General features: G+C 35.8%; 1 pseudogene; it reads left to right on the top strand.

Moving 5' to 3' along the window:
* Positions 1-8,034: 8,034 nt before the first annotated feature.
* LOC125935011 (tyrosyl-DNA phosphodiesterase 2-like) lies at positions 8,035-11,700 on the top strand (annotated as a pseudogene).
* The last annotated feature ends 3,774 nt before the right edge of the window (positions 11,701-15,474 follow it).

The following is a 15,474-nucleotide window of genomic DNA, read 5'->3' as shown; positions in this document are numbered from 1 at the left end:
TTGGGGGAGGGAGATAATGGCGGGTGGTGGTGGGGGAGAAAGACAAAGAGAACATAGGAACATTGTGTAACACAGGATTCAGGTAGCATGGTACCTTTATCCTGCTTGAAGTCTCTTCTAAGTGTATTAACCAACCTCATTTCTTTCCTCTTCTTTTTTTAATGTAAACATTTTTAATTTTAATTCCAGTGTAGTTAGCATACAGTGTTTTGTTGTTTCAGGTGTACAATATAGTGATTCAGCAGTTCCATATATTACTCAGTGCTCATCAAGATAAGTGTGCTCCTAATCCCTTTCACCTGTTTCACCCATCCTCTCACCCACCTCCCCTCTGGTAACCATCTGTAAGTTCTCTATAATTAAGAGATTGTTTTTGGTTTCTCTCTCTCTTTTTTTCCCTTTGTTTGCTGTTTTGTTTCTTAAATTCCATATATGAGTGAAATTATATGGTATTTGTCTTTCTCTGTCTTATTTTGCTAGCATTTATACTCTCCAGTTCCATCCATGTTGTTGCAAATGGCAAGATTTCATTGTTTTTTTTTTATGGCTTAATATTCCATTGTATGTGTATATACATACACACACACACACACATACACACCATATCTTCTTTATCCATTATCTATCGATGGATACTTGGGCTGCTTCTAGAGTTTGGCTATTATAAATAATGCTGCAGTAAACGTGGGGGTGCATATATCCCTTCAGATTAGTGTTTTTGTATTCTTTGGGTAAATACCCAGGAGTGTGATTACTAGATCATAGGGTAGTTTTATTTTTAATTTTTTGAGGAACCTCCATACTATATTCCACAGTGACTGTTTTCCACCAGTTTGCATTTCCACAAACAATGCCTGAGGATTCCTTTTTCCTCACATTCTCACCAATACTTGTTATTTCTTGTGTTTTTGATTTTAGCCATTCTGAGAGGTGTGAGGTGATATCTCATTGTTGTTTTGGTTTGCATTTCCCCAATGATGAGTGATGTTGAGCATCTTTTCATGTGTCTGTTGGACATCTGTATGTCTTCTTTGGAGAAATGACTGGCTGTATTTTAATTGGATTATTTGTTTTCTTTGGTGTTGAGTTGTAGAAATTATATATTTGGATACTAACACTTTTTGAGATGTGTCATTTGAAAATATCTTCTCTCAATTCAGTAGGTTGTCTTTAAGTTTTGTTGATGGTTTCCTTTGCTGTACAGAAGCTTTTTATTTTGATGTAGCCCCAGTAGTTTATTTTTGCTTTTATTTTTCTTGCCTCAAGTTACTGCTTGTCCTTCCTTCTATGGTTTTTATGGTTTCAGGTCTCACATATAGGTCCTCAATCCACTTCAAGTTTATTTTTTGTATGGTGTAAGAAAGTAGTCCAGTTTTATTCTTTTGCATGTAACTGAACAATTTCCAGAACACCATTTGTTGAAAAGACTTTTTCACATTCTTTATTCTTGCTTTCTATTCTATTCTATTCTATTCTATTCTATTCTATTCTATTCCATTCTATCCATTGATCTATATGTCTGTTTTTGTGCCAGTACCATACTGTTTTGATCACTACAGCTTTGTAATATAACTTGAAGTCTCGAATTGTGATAACTTCCATTCTGTTTTTCAAGATTGCTTTGGCTATTTGGGGTCCTTTGTGGTTCCATACAAATTCTGGGATTGTTTGTTTTCATTCTGTGAAAAATGCTGTTGGTATTTTCATAGGGATTGAGTTAAATGTGTAGAGTGCTTTGGGTAGAATAGACATTTTAACAGTATTTGTTCTTCCAATCCATGAGCATAGAATATCTTTCCATTTCTTTGTGTCGTCTTCAACTTCTTTCTTGTTTTAAGAAACTATAAAACAATTCTTCAGTGTTTTATAGTTTTCAGAGTATAGATCTTTTTCTCCTATTTGGTTAAGTTTATTACTAGATATTTTATTATTTTCTGTGTATTTGTAAATGGGATTTTTTTTAATTTCTCTTTCTACTGTTTCATTGTAGTCTATAGGAACACAACAGATTTCTGTACATTGATTTTGTATCCTGCAAACTCAGTGAATTCATTTATTGTTCTAGTCATTTTTTTTGGTAGAATCTTTAGGGTTTTCTATATATAGTATCATGTCATCTGCAAATAGTGAAAGTTTTACTTCTTCCTTACCAATTTTGATGACATTTATTTCATTTTCTTGTCTAATTGCTGTGGCTAGGAGTTCTAGTACTATGTTGAATAAAAGTGATGAGAATAGATATCTTATCCTTGTTGCTGATCTTGAGGGAAAAGCTCTCAGTTTTTCACCATTGAGCATGATGTTAGCTGTGGGTTTTTCATATAAGGCCTTTATTATGGTGAGGTATGTTCCCTCTAAACCTACTTTTTCTTGAGAGTTTTTATCATGAATGGATGTTGTACTTTGTCAAATCCTTTTTTTGTGTCTATGGAAATGATCATGTAGTTTTTATCATTTCTTCTATTGATGTGATATATCATGTTGATTGATTTGCAAGTTGAACCACCCTTGCATCCAAAGATTAAATTCCACTTGATCATGGTGAATGATTTTTTTAAATGTATTGTTGGATTCAGTTTGTGAGTATCTTGTTGAGGATTTTTGCATCTATGTTCATCAGAGATATTGTCCTGTAGTTCTCTTTTTTGTGTGGTATCTTTATCTGGTTTTGTTGTCAGGGTAATGCTGGCCTCATAGAATGAATTTGGAAGCTTTCCTTCCTCTTCTCTTTTTTGGGATAGCTTGAGAAGAATAGGTATCAACTCTTCTTTCAATGTTTGGTAGAATTCACCTGTAAAGCCATTTGGTCCTGCAATTTTGTTTGTTGGCAATTTTTTTATTACTGATTTAATTTCATTGCAGATAATTGGTCTGTTCAAATTTTCTATTTCTTCCTATAATATTCCTGATTCAGATTTGGGAGGTTATATGTTTCTAGGAATTTATCCATTTCTTCTAGTTTGTTCAATTTGTTGGCATATAATTTTTGATAATATTCTCTTAAAATTCTTTTTATTTCTGTGGTTTTGGTTCTTATTTCTTCTCTTTCATTTTTAATTTTGTTTGAGTCCCCTCTCTCTTTTTCTCTCTCTCTTTTTTAAAATGAGTCTGGCTGGGGCGCCTGGGTGGTTAAGTTGGTTGGGTGACTGACTTTGGCTCAGTTCATATTCTTGCAGTTTATGAGTTCGAGCCCCATGTTGGGCTCTGTGCTGACAGCTCGGAGCCTGGAGCCTGCTTCAGATTCTACCTCTCTCTATCCCTCCCCTGCTTACATTCTGTGTCTCTCTGTCTCTCAATAATAAATAAACGTTAAAAGAATTAAAAATAAATAAAATGAGTCTGGCTAAAGGTTTATCTATTTGGTTGATCTTTTCAAAGATCTTTTCAAAGTTTCATTGATCTATTGTTTTTTAAAATTTCCATATCACTTATTTCTGCTCTAATCTTTAGTATTTCCTTCTTTCTGCTTGTTTTGGGTTTTGTTTGTTCTTCATTTTCTAGCTCCTTTTGGTGTAAAATTAGGTTTATTTGAGATTTTTCTTGCTTCTTGAGATAGGTCTGTATAGCTTTTAGAACTACTTTTGCTGCATCCCAAAGATTTTGGACCATTGTGTTTTCGTATGCTTGCATGTAATTTTTCATTTATTCTTTGATTTATTGGCTGACTCATTCATTGTTTAATAGCATGTTATTTAACTTCCATGTATTTGTGGTCTATCTAGATTTTTTCTTTTGGTTGTTTCTATTTTTAAAGCATTGTGTTCAGAAAAGAGGCATAGTATGATTTTGGTTTTTTTGTTTTTGTTGAGACTTGTTTTGTAGTCTCATATGTGATCTGTTCTGTCCAATGTTTGATGTACACTTGAAAGGAATGTGTATTGTGCTGTTTCAGGATGGAATGTTTTGAATATATCTCTTAAATCCATCCAATCTAGTATGTCATTCAAAGCCTCTGTTTCCTTATTGAATTTCTGTTTGGATGATCTGTTCATTGATGTAAGTGGGGTGTTAAAGTCCCCTACTGTTATTGTATTATTATCGATTTGTTCTTTTATGTTTGTTATTAACTTTTTCTTGTATTCAGGCACTCCCATGTTTGGTACATAAATATTTAAAATTGTTATATCTTTGTTAGATTGTCCCCTGTATTATTATATAGTGTCCTTCTTTGTCTCTTATTACAGCCTTTGTTTTAAAGTCTGTTTTGTCCCATATAATTATTGCTACCCCAGCTTTCTTTTGACATACAGTGGTGTGATGAATGTTTTTTCATTCTCTCACTTTCAATCTGCATGTGTCTTTTTTTTTTTTAATTTTTTTTTTAACGTTTATTTACTTTTGAGACAGAGAGAGACAGAGCATGAATGGGGGAGGGTCAGAGAGAGAGGGAGACACAGAATCTGAAACAGGCTCCAGGCTCTGAGCTGTCAGCACAGAGCCTGACGCGGGGCTTGAACTCACGGACCGTGAGATCATGACCTGAGCCAAAGTCAGACGCTTAACCGACTGAGCCACCCAGGTGCCCCTCTGCATGTGTCTTTAGGTCTGAAATGAGTCTCTTATAGGCAGCATATAGATGAGTCTTTTTTTTTTTTAATCCATTCTGTCACCCTGTGTCTTTTGATTGGAGTGTCTAGTCCACTTACATTCAGAGTAATTATTGGTAAATATGTATTTATTGCCATTTTTTTTACTTGTTTTGTGGTTGTTTTTGTAGTTCTTCTCTGATTACCTTTTCTCTTGCTAACTTACTCATGGTTTGCTGGCTTTTTTTACTGATATACTTAGATTCCTTTCATTTAGAGTTTCAATGACTGGTTTTTGATTTGTGTTACCATTAGGTTTGTATATGACATCTTCTGCATATAGCAGTCTGTATTAAGTTGATGGTCACTTAAGTTTGAACCCATTATTTACTGCCCATCCCCAATGTTTTTGGTATATGGTGTCATACTTACATCCTTTCATTTTGTGAGTCTCTTGAATGATTTGTAAAGATACGCTTTTTTTAATGCTTTTGCGTTTCCTACTTTTCTTACTCTTACTAATGGTCTTTCCTTTCCACTCAAAGAATCTCCTTTAACATTTCTTATATGGCTGGTTTAGTGGTCTGAACTTTAGCTGTTGTTTGTGTGAGAAACTCTTTATCTCTTCTTCTATTCTGAATGATAGCCTTGCTGGGCAGAGTATTCTTGGCTGCGTATTTTTTCCTTTCAGCAGTTTGAAAATATCCTGCCACTCCCTTCTTACCTTCAAAGTCTCTGTTGAAAAGTCAGCTGAGAGCCTTAGGGTTTTTTCTTGTATATAACTGTCTCCTTTTCTCTTGATGCATTTGAAATTGTCTCTTTATCACTACTTTTTCCATTTATATTACTATGTGTCTTGGTGTAGGGCTCCTTGGGTTGATTTTGTTTGGGGATTTCTATGCCTCCTGGATCTGGATATCTGTTTCCTTTTCCAAATTTTGGAAGATTTCAGCAATTATGTCTTCAAATTAATATTCTGCCCCCTTTTCTCTTTTTTTCTTCTTCTGGGATCCCTATAGAATGTTATTACTCTTGATGGTGTTGCTGAGTTTCCTAAACCTATTCTCATTTTGCATAATTTGTTTTTCTCTCACTTGCTTAGCTTACTTTCCATTACTCTGCCCTCCAAGTTACTAATTTATTCCTCTGCTTCATCTAGCCTGCTATTTATTCATAACATCTAGTGTGTTTTTTAAGTTTTTATTTAAATTTCAGTTAACATACAGTGTAATGTGAATTTCAGGTATACAATATAGTGATTCAGCACTTCTATACAATACCCAATGCTCATCACAAATGCTCTCCTTAATCCTCATCTATATATGTAACCCATTCTCTTACCTACCTTCCCTCTAGCAACCATCAGTTTGTTCCCTGTAGTTAAGAGTTTGTTTCTTGGTTTGCCTCTCCATATCTTTTTTTCCCATTTGCTCCTTTGTTTTGTTTCTTAAATTCCACATATGAGTGAAATCATATGGTATGTATCTTTCTTTGACAGGCTTATTTTGCTTAGCATAATACTCTCTAGCTCCATTCATGTCATTGCAAATGGCAAGATTTCATTCTTTTTATGACTTAATGATATTCCATTGTTTGTACATTCTATATCTTCATTATCCATTCATCAGTCAGTAGTCCCTTGGGGTATTTTGATAATTTGACTATTGCAGATAATGTGCTATAAACATTGGGGTGCATGTATCCTTTTGAATTAGTACTTTTGTGTCCTTTGGGTAAATAACTAGTAGTGCAATTGCTGGGTTGTAGGGTAGTTATATTTTTGAATTTTTGGGGAAACTCCATACTGTTTTCCAGAGTGGCTGCACCAGTTTGCATTTCCACCAACAGTGCACGAGAGTTCTCCTTTCTTCACATCAGTACCAACATTTGTTGCTTATTGTGTTTTTATTTTAGCCATTCTGATGGTGTTAGGTGATATCTCATTGTAGTTTTGATTTGTATTTCCCTGATACTGTTGAGCATCTGTTCATGTGTCTGTTGGACATCTGTATGTCTTCTTTGGATAAATGTGTATTCATGTTCTCTGCCCATTTTTTAATTGTATTATTGGGTTCTTTTTTTTTTTTTTTTTGGTGTTGAGTTGTGTAAGTTCTTTATATATTTTGGATATTAACCTTTTAGCAGGTATGTCATTTGCAGCTATCTTCTCCCACTCTGTAGCTTGTCTTTTAGTTTGTTGATTGTTTCCTTTGCAGTGCAGAAGGTTTTTATTTTGATGATATCCTGATAGCCTGTTTTTGCTTTTGTTTCCCTTGTCTCAGGAGACGTATCTAGAAAAGTGTTTGTGGCTGATGTCAAAGACATTACTACCTGTGTTCTTTTCTAGGATTTTTTTGGTTTCAGGTCTCACATTTAGGTCTTTAATTCATTTTGATTTTATTTTTGTGTTTGGTGTAAGAAAGTGATCTGGTTTCATTCCTTTGCTTGTTGTTGTCCAGTTTTCCCAGCACCATTTGTTGAAGAGACTGTCTTTTTTCATTGGATATTCTTTCCTACTTTGTCAAAAATTAATTGACCATATAGTTGTGGGTTCATTTCTGGGTTTTCCATTCTGTTACATTGATCTATGTGCCTATTTTCTGTGCCAGTACCATACTGTTTTGATCACTACAGCTTTGTATTATAACTTGAATTCTGGAATTATGATGCCTCCAGCTTTGCTTTTCATTTTCAAGATTGCTTTGGCTATGTGGGTCTTTTGTGGTTCCATGAAAATTGTGGGATTATTTGTTCTAGCTCTGTGAAAAATGCTGTTGGTAGTTTGATAGGGATTGCTTTAAATTTGTCCCATTTACAATTGCACCAAAAACAATAAGATGCTTAGAATAAACCTAACCAAAGAGGTGAAAGACTTAGTCTGAAAACTCAAACACTGATGAAACATATTGAAGGTCACACAAAGAATTGGAAAGATTGGAAAGACATTCCATGTTCATGGATTGGAAGAACAAATATTATTAAAATATCTACTACCCAAATCATCTGGTGTATTTTTAATTTCATTCATTATGTTCTACATTTCTGATTGGTTCTTTTTTATGTTTTTTCTTTGTTAAAGTTCTCACTGATATCTCCACTTTTTTTCTTAAGTTCAGTGAATATCTTCATAATCATTACCTTAAGTTCTCTATCAGGCATATTACTTATATCCATTTTGCTTAGGTCTCTTGCTGTGGTTTTGTCTTGTTCTTTCATTTGGGATACATTCCTATGTTTTCTCATTTTGTCTAATTCTCTGTGTCTGTTTCTCTGTGTTAGGGAGTTCAGCTACATTTCCTGGTCTTAAATGTAAAGGCCTTATGAAGAAGAGGTTCTGTAGTGCCCTGCAGTGCAATGACCCCTGTTCAGTATAAACTGGCACTTTAGCTAAAGCTATGCATGTTGTGTGCACTCAGCTGTTGTGTCCTGGCCACTTTTTATTTCAGTCCAGTTGTCTTCAGAGGCTCTCTTTGCCTGCTATAGTCCCCAGCCAGGGTGGGGTGCACAATTTTAACAAGGTGCACCTTGGGCTTCCACAGGGCCCACTACTACCACCCCTGCCACTGGGACCGAGGGTCTAGAAAATAGGGTGAGGAGAGGAGGTGTTGGCAAGGTTTGCACTGGTCTTCTGGGGGAGGCTACCCACAGAGACTGGACTGAGGGAGGCAAGGGTTACTGGGATCTGCCAAAGTGCTGGGTGGGGGGCAGGGCTTGGCATAAGCCATTTAGGTAGTGAATGTGGGCATTGTGCTGATTCCTGCAGGTCGTCATGTGTTTATGCAAGGGGATGGAGAGGGAGATGTCACCTGACAGCTTCTTTGTTCCTGGAGAAGTCCCTCCATGAACTCTGCCCCTCTGGAACATTCTCTGAGATATGTAAATAACTTCCCCTCTTGTTTGCCCCCAGTGTTTTTCAACCTGTTGCTTCTGTGCTGTAATTCTACAGGCTGTTTGTTATGATAAGGGCAGGACCTCAGCTTTCTATCACCCTCTGGACTCTCCAGAGCTGCACCCTCTGATATTTAAAATTTCAGGCCTTAAGTCTCACTGGTTGTTAGAACTCTAGAAATCTGGCATACATGACATGTAGTTTTGTAAAACCAAATGTTATAGGGATTCCTCTTCATCATGTGAGCTCCTTGGTATGATAGTCTGTTTCTTGCTCGTCTATACATCCACGACTGCCTCCTCCCACTGTGTGGATGGCCACAGTTTCACTCCCCACCACGTGTCTACCCTTCTTACCGTCTTTGATGTGGCTTCTTCTCTGCCTTTAGTTGTGGAGTTTGTTCTGCCAGTCTTCAGGCTGTTTTCTGGGTTATTACACTGAGGTGAGTGTTATCTAGTTGTATTTGTGGGATGAGGTGAGCTTAGGGTCCTCTTACTCTGCCAGTTTGCCCCCTCTCCTCTTGCTTCTTGCTGTGTGTTTTCAGTTGATTCATCTAACTGTATGATTCAGTTATCTTAATTTGGTCTGTGAGCCCTTCTATTCTGGTACCTCTGGGAGAGTCTGCCTGGTAGACTACTTGGAGACTACTATACATCAAGTTATTTGCTACTGTGGTGATGATTTACTTTAAAATAAATTTCATAAGATTCAAGTTTAATTCCATAATAAAGTCACTTTATTTCACTTGCCCTCCAGTATTAAGAGAAAGATGAAGAGAAGAAAATGCCTTGTGTTATGCATGGGAACATCATCCTTCATGTGTCAAAGCTGAATGGAAGTTGAAAACTCTGAACTAGAAAACTAGCACTCCAGATCAAAAGCTCTGAAATCCTAATCTGACACTACCAGCAGGCCAGACTGTCCTCCCAAATGCAGAGGTCAAAGAGAGAATATGGTTAAAAAGTGAGTGATGTGAAGAATTTCAGAGGTACAACATTCAATCAATTTCTTTAATATAGAAGTCAAAGATTATTCGGTTTCTACAAGGGTTTTTTTTTTTTTTGTCTTCAAATGCTACAGAGGAAAGGATTGCCTGAATTTATCTAAATAATCTCATTTTGAAACTTGATTTTGCTTTAAAAGACTCAAACAGTTGACAGAGACAATATTATACTGTCTGACTTAAAAAAAAAAAAACTATTTAAGGGGATATTTAAAATGTGCCATTCTTCTTCAAAAATGGTTAATGTAAAAATATTTTGAAGAGGGGTCTGCCCACAGCAAGTAAATGGAGGGGCCCAGTGGTTTGGAGGCCACTCTGAAGGCAGATGAGGCAGAGGGTGAGGCCGAGGCAAAGAAGTGGCTTCTATGTGTGGACCTTTTTGTGTGGAATTATACGTGTGAACCTCTCTGTGTGGAGTTTGCCTCGGTCATGAGCTGTGACACCACCGTGGCTCAGTGCTATCTGGTGGAGAATGACTGGGAGATGGAGAGAGCGCTGAACTTGTACTTTGAGCTGCCTGTGGAGGAGGACGCTTTGGAAAGCCACCCTCAGACCCCAGCCAAGTCAAAGTCCTGTGTTGACCTAATGAATAAAGAAACAACTGATTCCATTAGTTCTAAAACCAGCACATCTGAAGGTATTATGCATTTGATTTTTACAAATGTTTGAAATATTTGATTTTCAAATATTTATAATATTTGATATTTGTACAGGAGGTTATTCCCCCATATTGTAGCCACCTAAAGAAGAGAGCAAGTAGTGATGTGATTATTATGGGTCACGAAGAAGGATATTTCACAGCTATAATGTTGAAGAAATTGAGAGTGAAATTTAAAATCCAAGATATCCCTTTTCCAAATACAAAAATGATGAAAAACGTTTTGTGTGTGTATGCAACTGTGTTGGGAAATGAACTTTGCCTTATGACTTCTCATGTGGAAAGCACCAAAGAGCATGCCAAGGAACAAATGAATCAGTTAAAAATGATTTTAAAGAAAATTCAAGAAGCTCCAGAGTCAGCTATAGTTATATTTGCAGGGGATACAAATTTAAGGATCACCAAGTTACCAAATGGGTGCTTTACCCAAAAATAATTTGTATGTCTGGGAGTTTTTGACAAATCTAGGCATTGCCAGTATGCATGGGATACACAAATAAACTCTAATCTTGGAATATCTGCTACTTGTAAGCTTCATTTTAATCAAATATGTTTCAGAATAGCAGCAGAAAGTGGTCCTATTGTTACCCAAAGTTTGGACTTCCTTGGGTTGGAAAAACTGGACTGTGGTAGATTTCCTAGTGATCACTGGGGTCTTCTGTGCAACTTAGATGTGATATTATGAAATATTTTTCAAATAAGAGTTTTACATTTTCTGGTAATTTCATTCTGGATTTTGCAAATGTAATTTCTACTTATCTGGAAAGGTAGGCTTAATATGGAGGAATTGATATACTGTGTCACTGTAACAGAAGAAAACACTACTGTGATTTTATTTTGTGAACTGTGTCCTCAAATTGCAGAACTAAATATTGATGTTTATTTAAATTAAAGCATACCTAGTGTTCAGTATATGAGACTTCTTCTTAAAAAGCCACCAAGACCGTTGGAGCTTTTAATAATGCTCAGAGCTGCCAGCTGGTCCTCAAGTAGGGCCACATTGTCTCTGGGCTAGCCTTTATATTTTGTTTATTTTTAAAATCAGGCACCAAATAGTTTATATTTTAAGTAAATACTTAAAAGTAAAAATAAGAGATTATTGAGGTTGGGGGATTGGATCTTTTCATTATATTTTACAAATTCAGATAATCTTAAATGAAAAAGCCATGATTATATACATTTAAATAGAGGACAACTATCCTATAGCAGACTTTGTCTTTGTCAGCTAATAGTACATAATTGGTCACCTGTAAGTGAAACCTTCTGATTTTAAATTCTTCAACTTTTCAAAATGCATATTTGTCAACATGTCACCATTCATGTTGCCAACAGGGGCAAATAGGCTTGATAACGATTAAAGTCAGTTTTATACCTGTACTGGACTTTTTTCCTAAGAGAAAAATAAGTGTGTAAAGAGGAATAATCTTTTAGATTTACTTCTTATAAAATTGAATTATTTTACAGAGGAGGGATAAAGAGCACTTTTTAATGTGCTTAAAGAAACATTTTAAGGGGTGCTGGGTGGCTCAGTTGGTTAAGTGGCTGACTTCAGCTCAAGTCATGATCTCTTACAGCTCATAGGCTGCAGCCTGCTTTGGATTCTGTGTCTCCCTCTCTCTCTGCCCACCCCTGCCCCCCCCCCACGCCTGCTCACACTCTCTCTCTTTCTCTCAAAAATAAAATAAAAAGAAACATAAAAAAGTTCAATATTCAGTTAAAAAACATTTTTTAAGAGAAGTGTACTTTAAATAAATAATTTTACTTGTTTAAAATTTTTTTTTGAAGAGTAAATACTTCATGAATGCTGTTAGTATATTTTTTATTATGTGAAATGGAAGCAATAGAAAAATATTTTATCAGAGATGTCATGAATTTTCCTTTTTATTTCATTGGCATGAAACATGTAATATGAGTTTTAAATTAAGATGTTTAGTCATTGGAGCTTTATAACCACTCTTCTCAAAGCAACAACCTCTGAACATAGCACTGAATCGTATAATCATAATTCAACATTCACCTCTAGCCAATCCCTCTATTCTGAATTTTCAGTAAAACAATTTAGTTATTTGAACACCAGCTGGTGGCCTATTCTCTATACTGCAAATAATAGAAGGATTTATAAGCTACTCATGTTGCCTCTTTTCAGTGTACCTAGGAAGACAGAATGTTATTTTATATATTAATCACTTCATAATCATTGATTATGTCCAATCTGTTCATCTGAAGTGAAGGAAGGATGTCCAAAAGAGGGACATCAAAGATTAATTTCAGTTAATTAAATTCTTAAATTACATTTCCAGCTGAAGGCTAAAGTATAGACATTAATTTAGTATGAAATTGATAGATAATTATATGTGTTGCATATGTTTGTGTTTCTTCACTGGTAGAGAAATTTTAGAGAAAGTAGGCAAGGCTGCCTTACCTAGATGAAAGAAAGTTTGCAAATTTGATACATGTTTGGTATATAAAAGCGTTTTTAGACATCTCATGCTACTCTCCCTCATCAGAGTAGAAAGTAATCACAGGGAATACAGGAACATCTGGTCCTAAAAGTAAGTCATGTCAGAGAAGAATATGAAAATGGACAAGGATGTAGGCAAATAAGGGTGAATATCATACAATGTCCTTTCATATGACCTTCTTTTTGTGTGTGTGTGCTCCCACTTATGGATGGTTTTGCTTCCTTCACAGTTCATGTTGTATTCTAAATTTGACATCATACAGGAATGAAAAAGATTTTTACTTACTGGGTCTCAGGAAAAAACAGCATTTCAGTCATAATATACAGACTACATAGATCTAGAATATTTTTAAAAGCATGATATAAAGATTTCTGTTTCTAGCCAAGATGGAGGGTGAATTGAGAGACAAGATTTGCTTTTCTGTCCAAGCAACAAATAACTTAATAAAATATATGAAAGAATAGTTTTTAAGATATTGAACATTAGGCAATGAATGGTAGTGATTCCCTTAACTAATAAATGAGATGAGATCTATAATTTCCCCAGGTTATTGGCTGCAGATTTCCCAGGCCACAAGGAAGAGAGAACCAGAGAAAGCCTGGTGGTCTTCTTGAGTTGAGAAGATGAAGCAAGGAATCTGGGGAGGTCAAGGAAGCCATAGTTCATAGGGAAAGTGTCACAGAGGAGAGAGTTATGCAGAGAAAGGGAGAAAAATCTCTGGGAATCTGCAGAATCCTCTGTGTGTTTTCAGCTGAGCACTGATCTGTGCATGAGGGTGAGGAAGCTACTTGAGGCTGGAGAAAGAACCACCAGAAAGAATTAGAGGGAATACTTCCCAGGACTTGCAGAAGACATCAGCCACTGTGGGAAACCCCATAATTCTGGATGATAGGTAGAATTCTCAAAAATGTTTTGCCTCAATAGTGGCAAAATCAACCATAAACTAAATGCTGCTTTGTTCCTCCTAACAACCCTCACAAGCAAGACCTGAATGTATCACACTGGTTCTAAGTAGTTTAATAGCAGTCCAGAATAAGCCTCAACAATATTTATAGAAATGCAAAGATATGCTGCATCCAACAAGATAAAATTCATAATGTCTAGGATTCAACAAAAATTATCAGCATGCAAAGAAGCAAGGTATTATCCATAAGGAGGTGAAAAATAATCTATTCAATCAATCCAGATGTGTCACAAAAGAATTCATAAACCAAGACAGTAAACACTATAACTATACTTCCTACGTTCAAGAAACTGGAGTAAATATTGTACATGTTAGGTACAGCCAGAAGATGTTAAAAAGACCTAAATTGGACTTTCAGGGATTAAAACTACATTTTTTGAAGTGAAAAATGTAGTAGGTGGGAGTCATGATATTGCAGAACTGATCACTGAACTTGAAGACACAGCAATTGAATCTGTACAATAAGTAAAGAGAAAAAAATTACTGACTCCCCTCCTCCACGGACCATTAGTATTTAATATTTCTTACAGTGCAAGTCTATGGTAGATAAGATGAATCCTTTCAGGTTTTGTCTGCTTCTAAATGTCTTTATTTTGACTTCACTTCTAATTAATTAATTAATTGATTAATTTTAAAATTTACATCCAAGTTAGCATATAGTGCAACAATGATTTCAGGTAATTTCTTAATGCCCCTTAACCATTTATCCCATCCCCCCTCCCACAACCCTCCAGCAACCCTTTCTTTGTTCTTTATATTTAAGAGTCTCTTATGTTTTGTGCCCCTCCCTGTTTTTATATTATTTTTGCTTCCCTTCCCTTATGTTCATCTGTTTTGTGTCTTAAGTTCTTCATATGAGTGAAGGTATATTTGTCTTTATCTAATTTTGCTTAGCATATTACCCTCAAGTTCCATCCATGTTGTTGCAAACGGCAAGATTTCATTCTTTTTGATTGCCAAGTAATACTCCATTGTGTATATATATCACATCTCTATCCATTCATGCATTGATGGCCATGTGGGCTCTTTCCATAGTTTGGCTATTGTCGATAGCATGGCTATAAACATTGGGGTTCATGTGCCCCTTCCAAACAGCACACCTGTATCCCTTAGATAAATACCTAGTAGTGCAATTGCTGGGTTGTAGGGTAGTTCTATTTTTAATTTTTTGAGGAACTTCCATACTGTTTTCCAGAGTGGATGCACCAGTTGGCATTCCCACCAGCAGTGCAAAAGAGATCCTCTTTCTCTGCATCCTTGCCAACATCTGTTGTTGCCTGAGTTGTTAAAGTTAGCCATTTTAACTGGTGTGAGATGGTATCTCATTGTGGTTTTGATTTGTGTTTCCCTGATGATGAGTGATGTTGAGCATTTTTTCATGTGTTGGTTGGTCATCTGGATGTCTTCATTGGAGAAGTGTATTTTTTCACTTCATTTTTATTTTATTTTATTTATTTATTTTTAATATGAAATTTATTGTCAAATTGGTTTCCATACAACACCCAGTGCTCATCCCAACAGGTGCCCTCCTCAATGCCCATCACCCACCCTCCCCTCCCTCCCCCCCACCAATCAACCCTCAGTTTATTCTCAGTTTTTAAGAGTCTCTTATGGTTTGGCTCTCTCCCTCTCTAACTTTTCTAACTTTTTTTTTCCTTCCCCTTCCCCATGGTCTTCTGTTAAGTTTCTCAGGATCCACATTGACTTCATTTTTAAAGGACATTTTTACAGGGTATAGAATTCTAAATTAACAATTTTTCTTTTTTCTCCAAGAACTTTAAGATACCATTACATTGCTCACCCCTTTCATTTTTTTTCGCTGATAACAGGGTAGGCATCATTCTCATCATTGTTCATTGTATGTAATATTTCTTTCCTTCCTCTGATATCAAGATATTATCTTTATCTTTAGGTTTCAGCCATACGATTATGATATGCCCAGTTGTGGTTTTCTTTGTATTTACTCTTCTAG

Source organism: Panthera uncia, assembly GCF_023721935.1.
Source record: "Panthera uncia isolate 11264 chromosome A1 unlocalized genomic scaffold, Puncia_PCG_1.0 HiC_scaffold_17, whole genome shotgun sequence".
Taxonomy (NCBI): Eukaryota; Metazoa; Chordata; class Mammalia; order Carnivora; family Felidae; genus Panthera; species Panthera uncia.
Note: the sequence above shows the minus strand (reverse complement) of the source record. Positions and strands in the feature narration are given on the sequence as shown.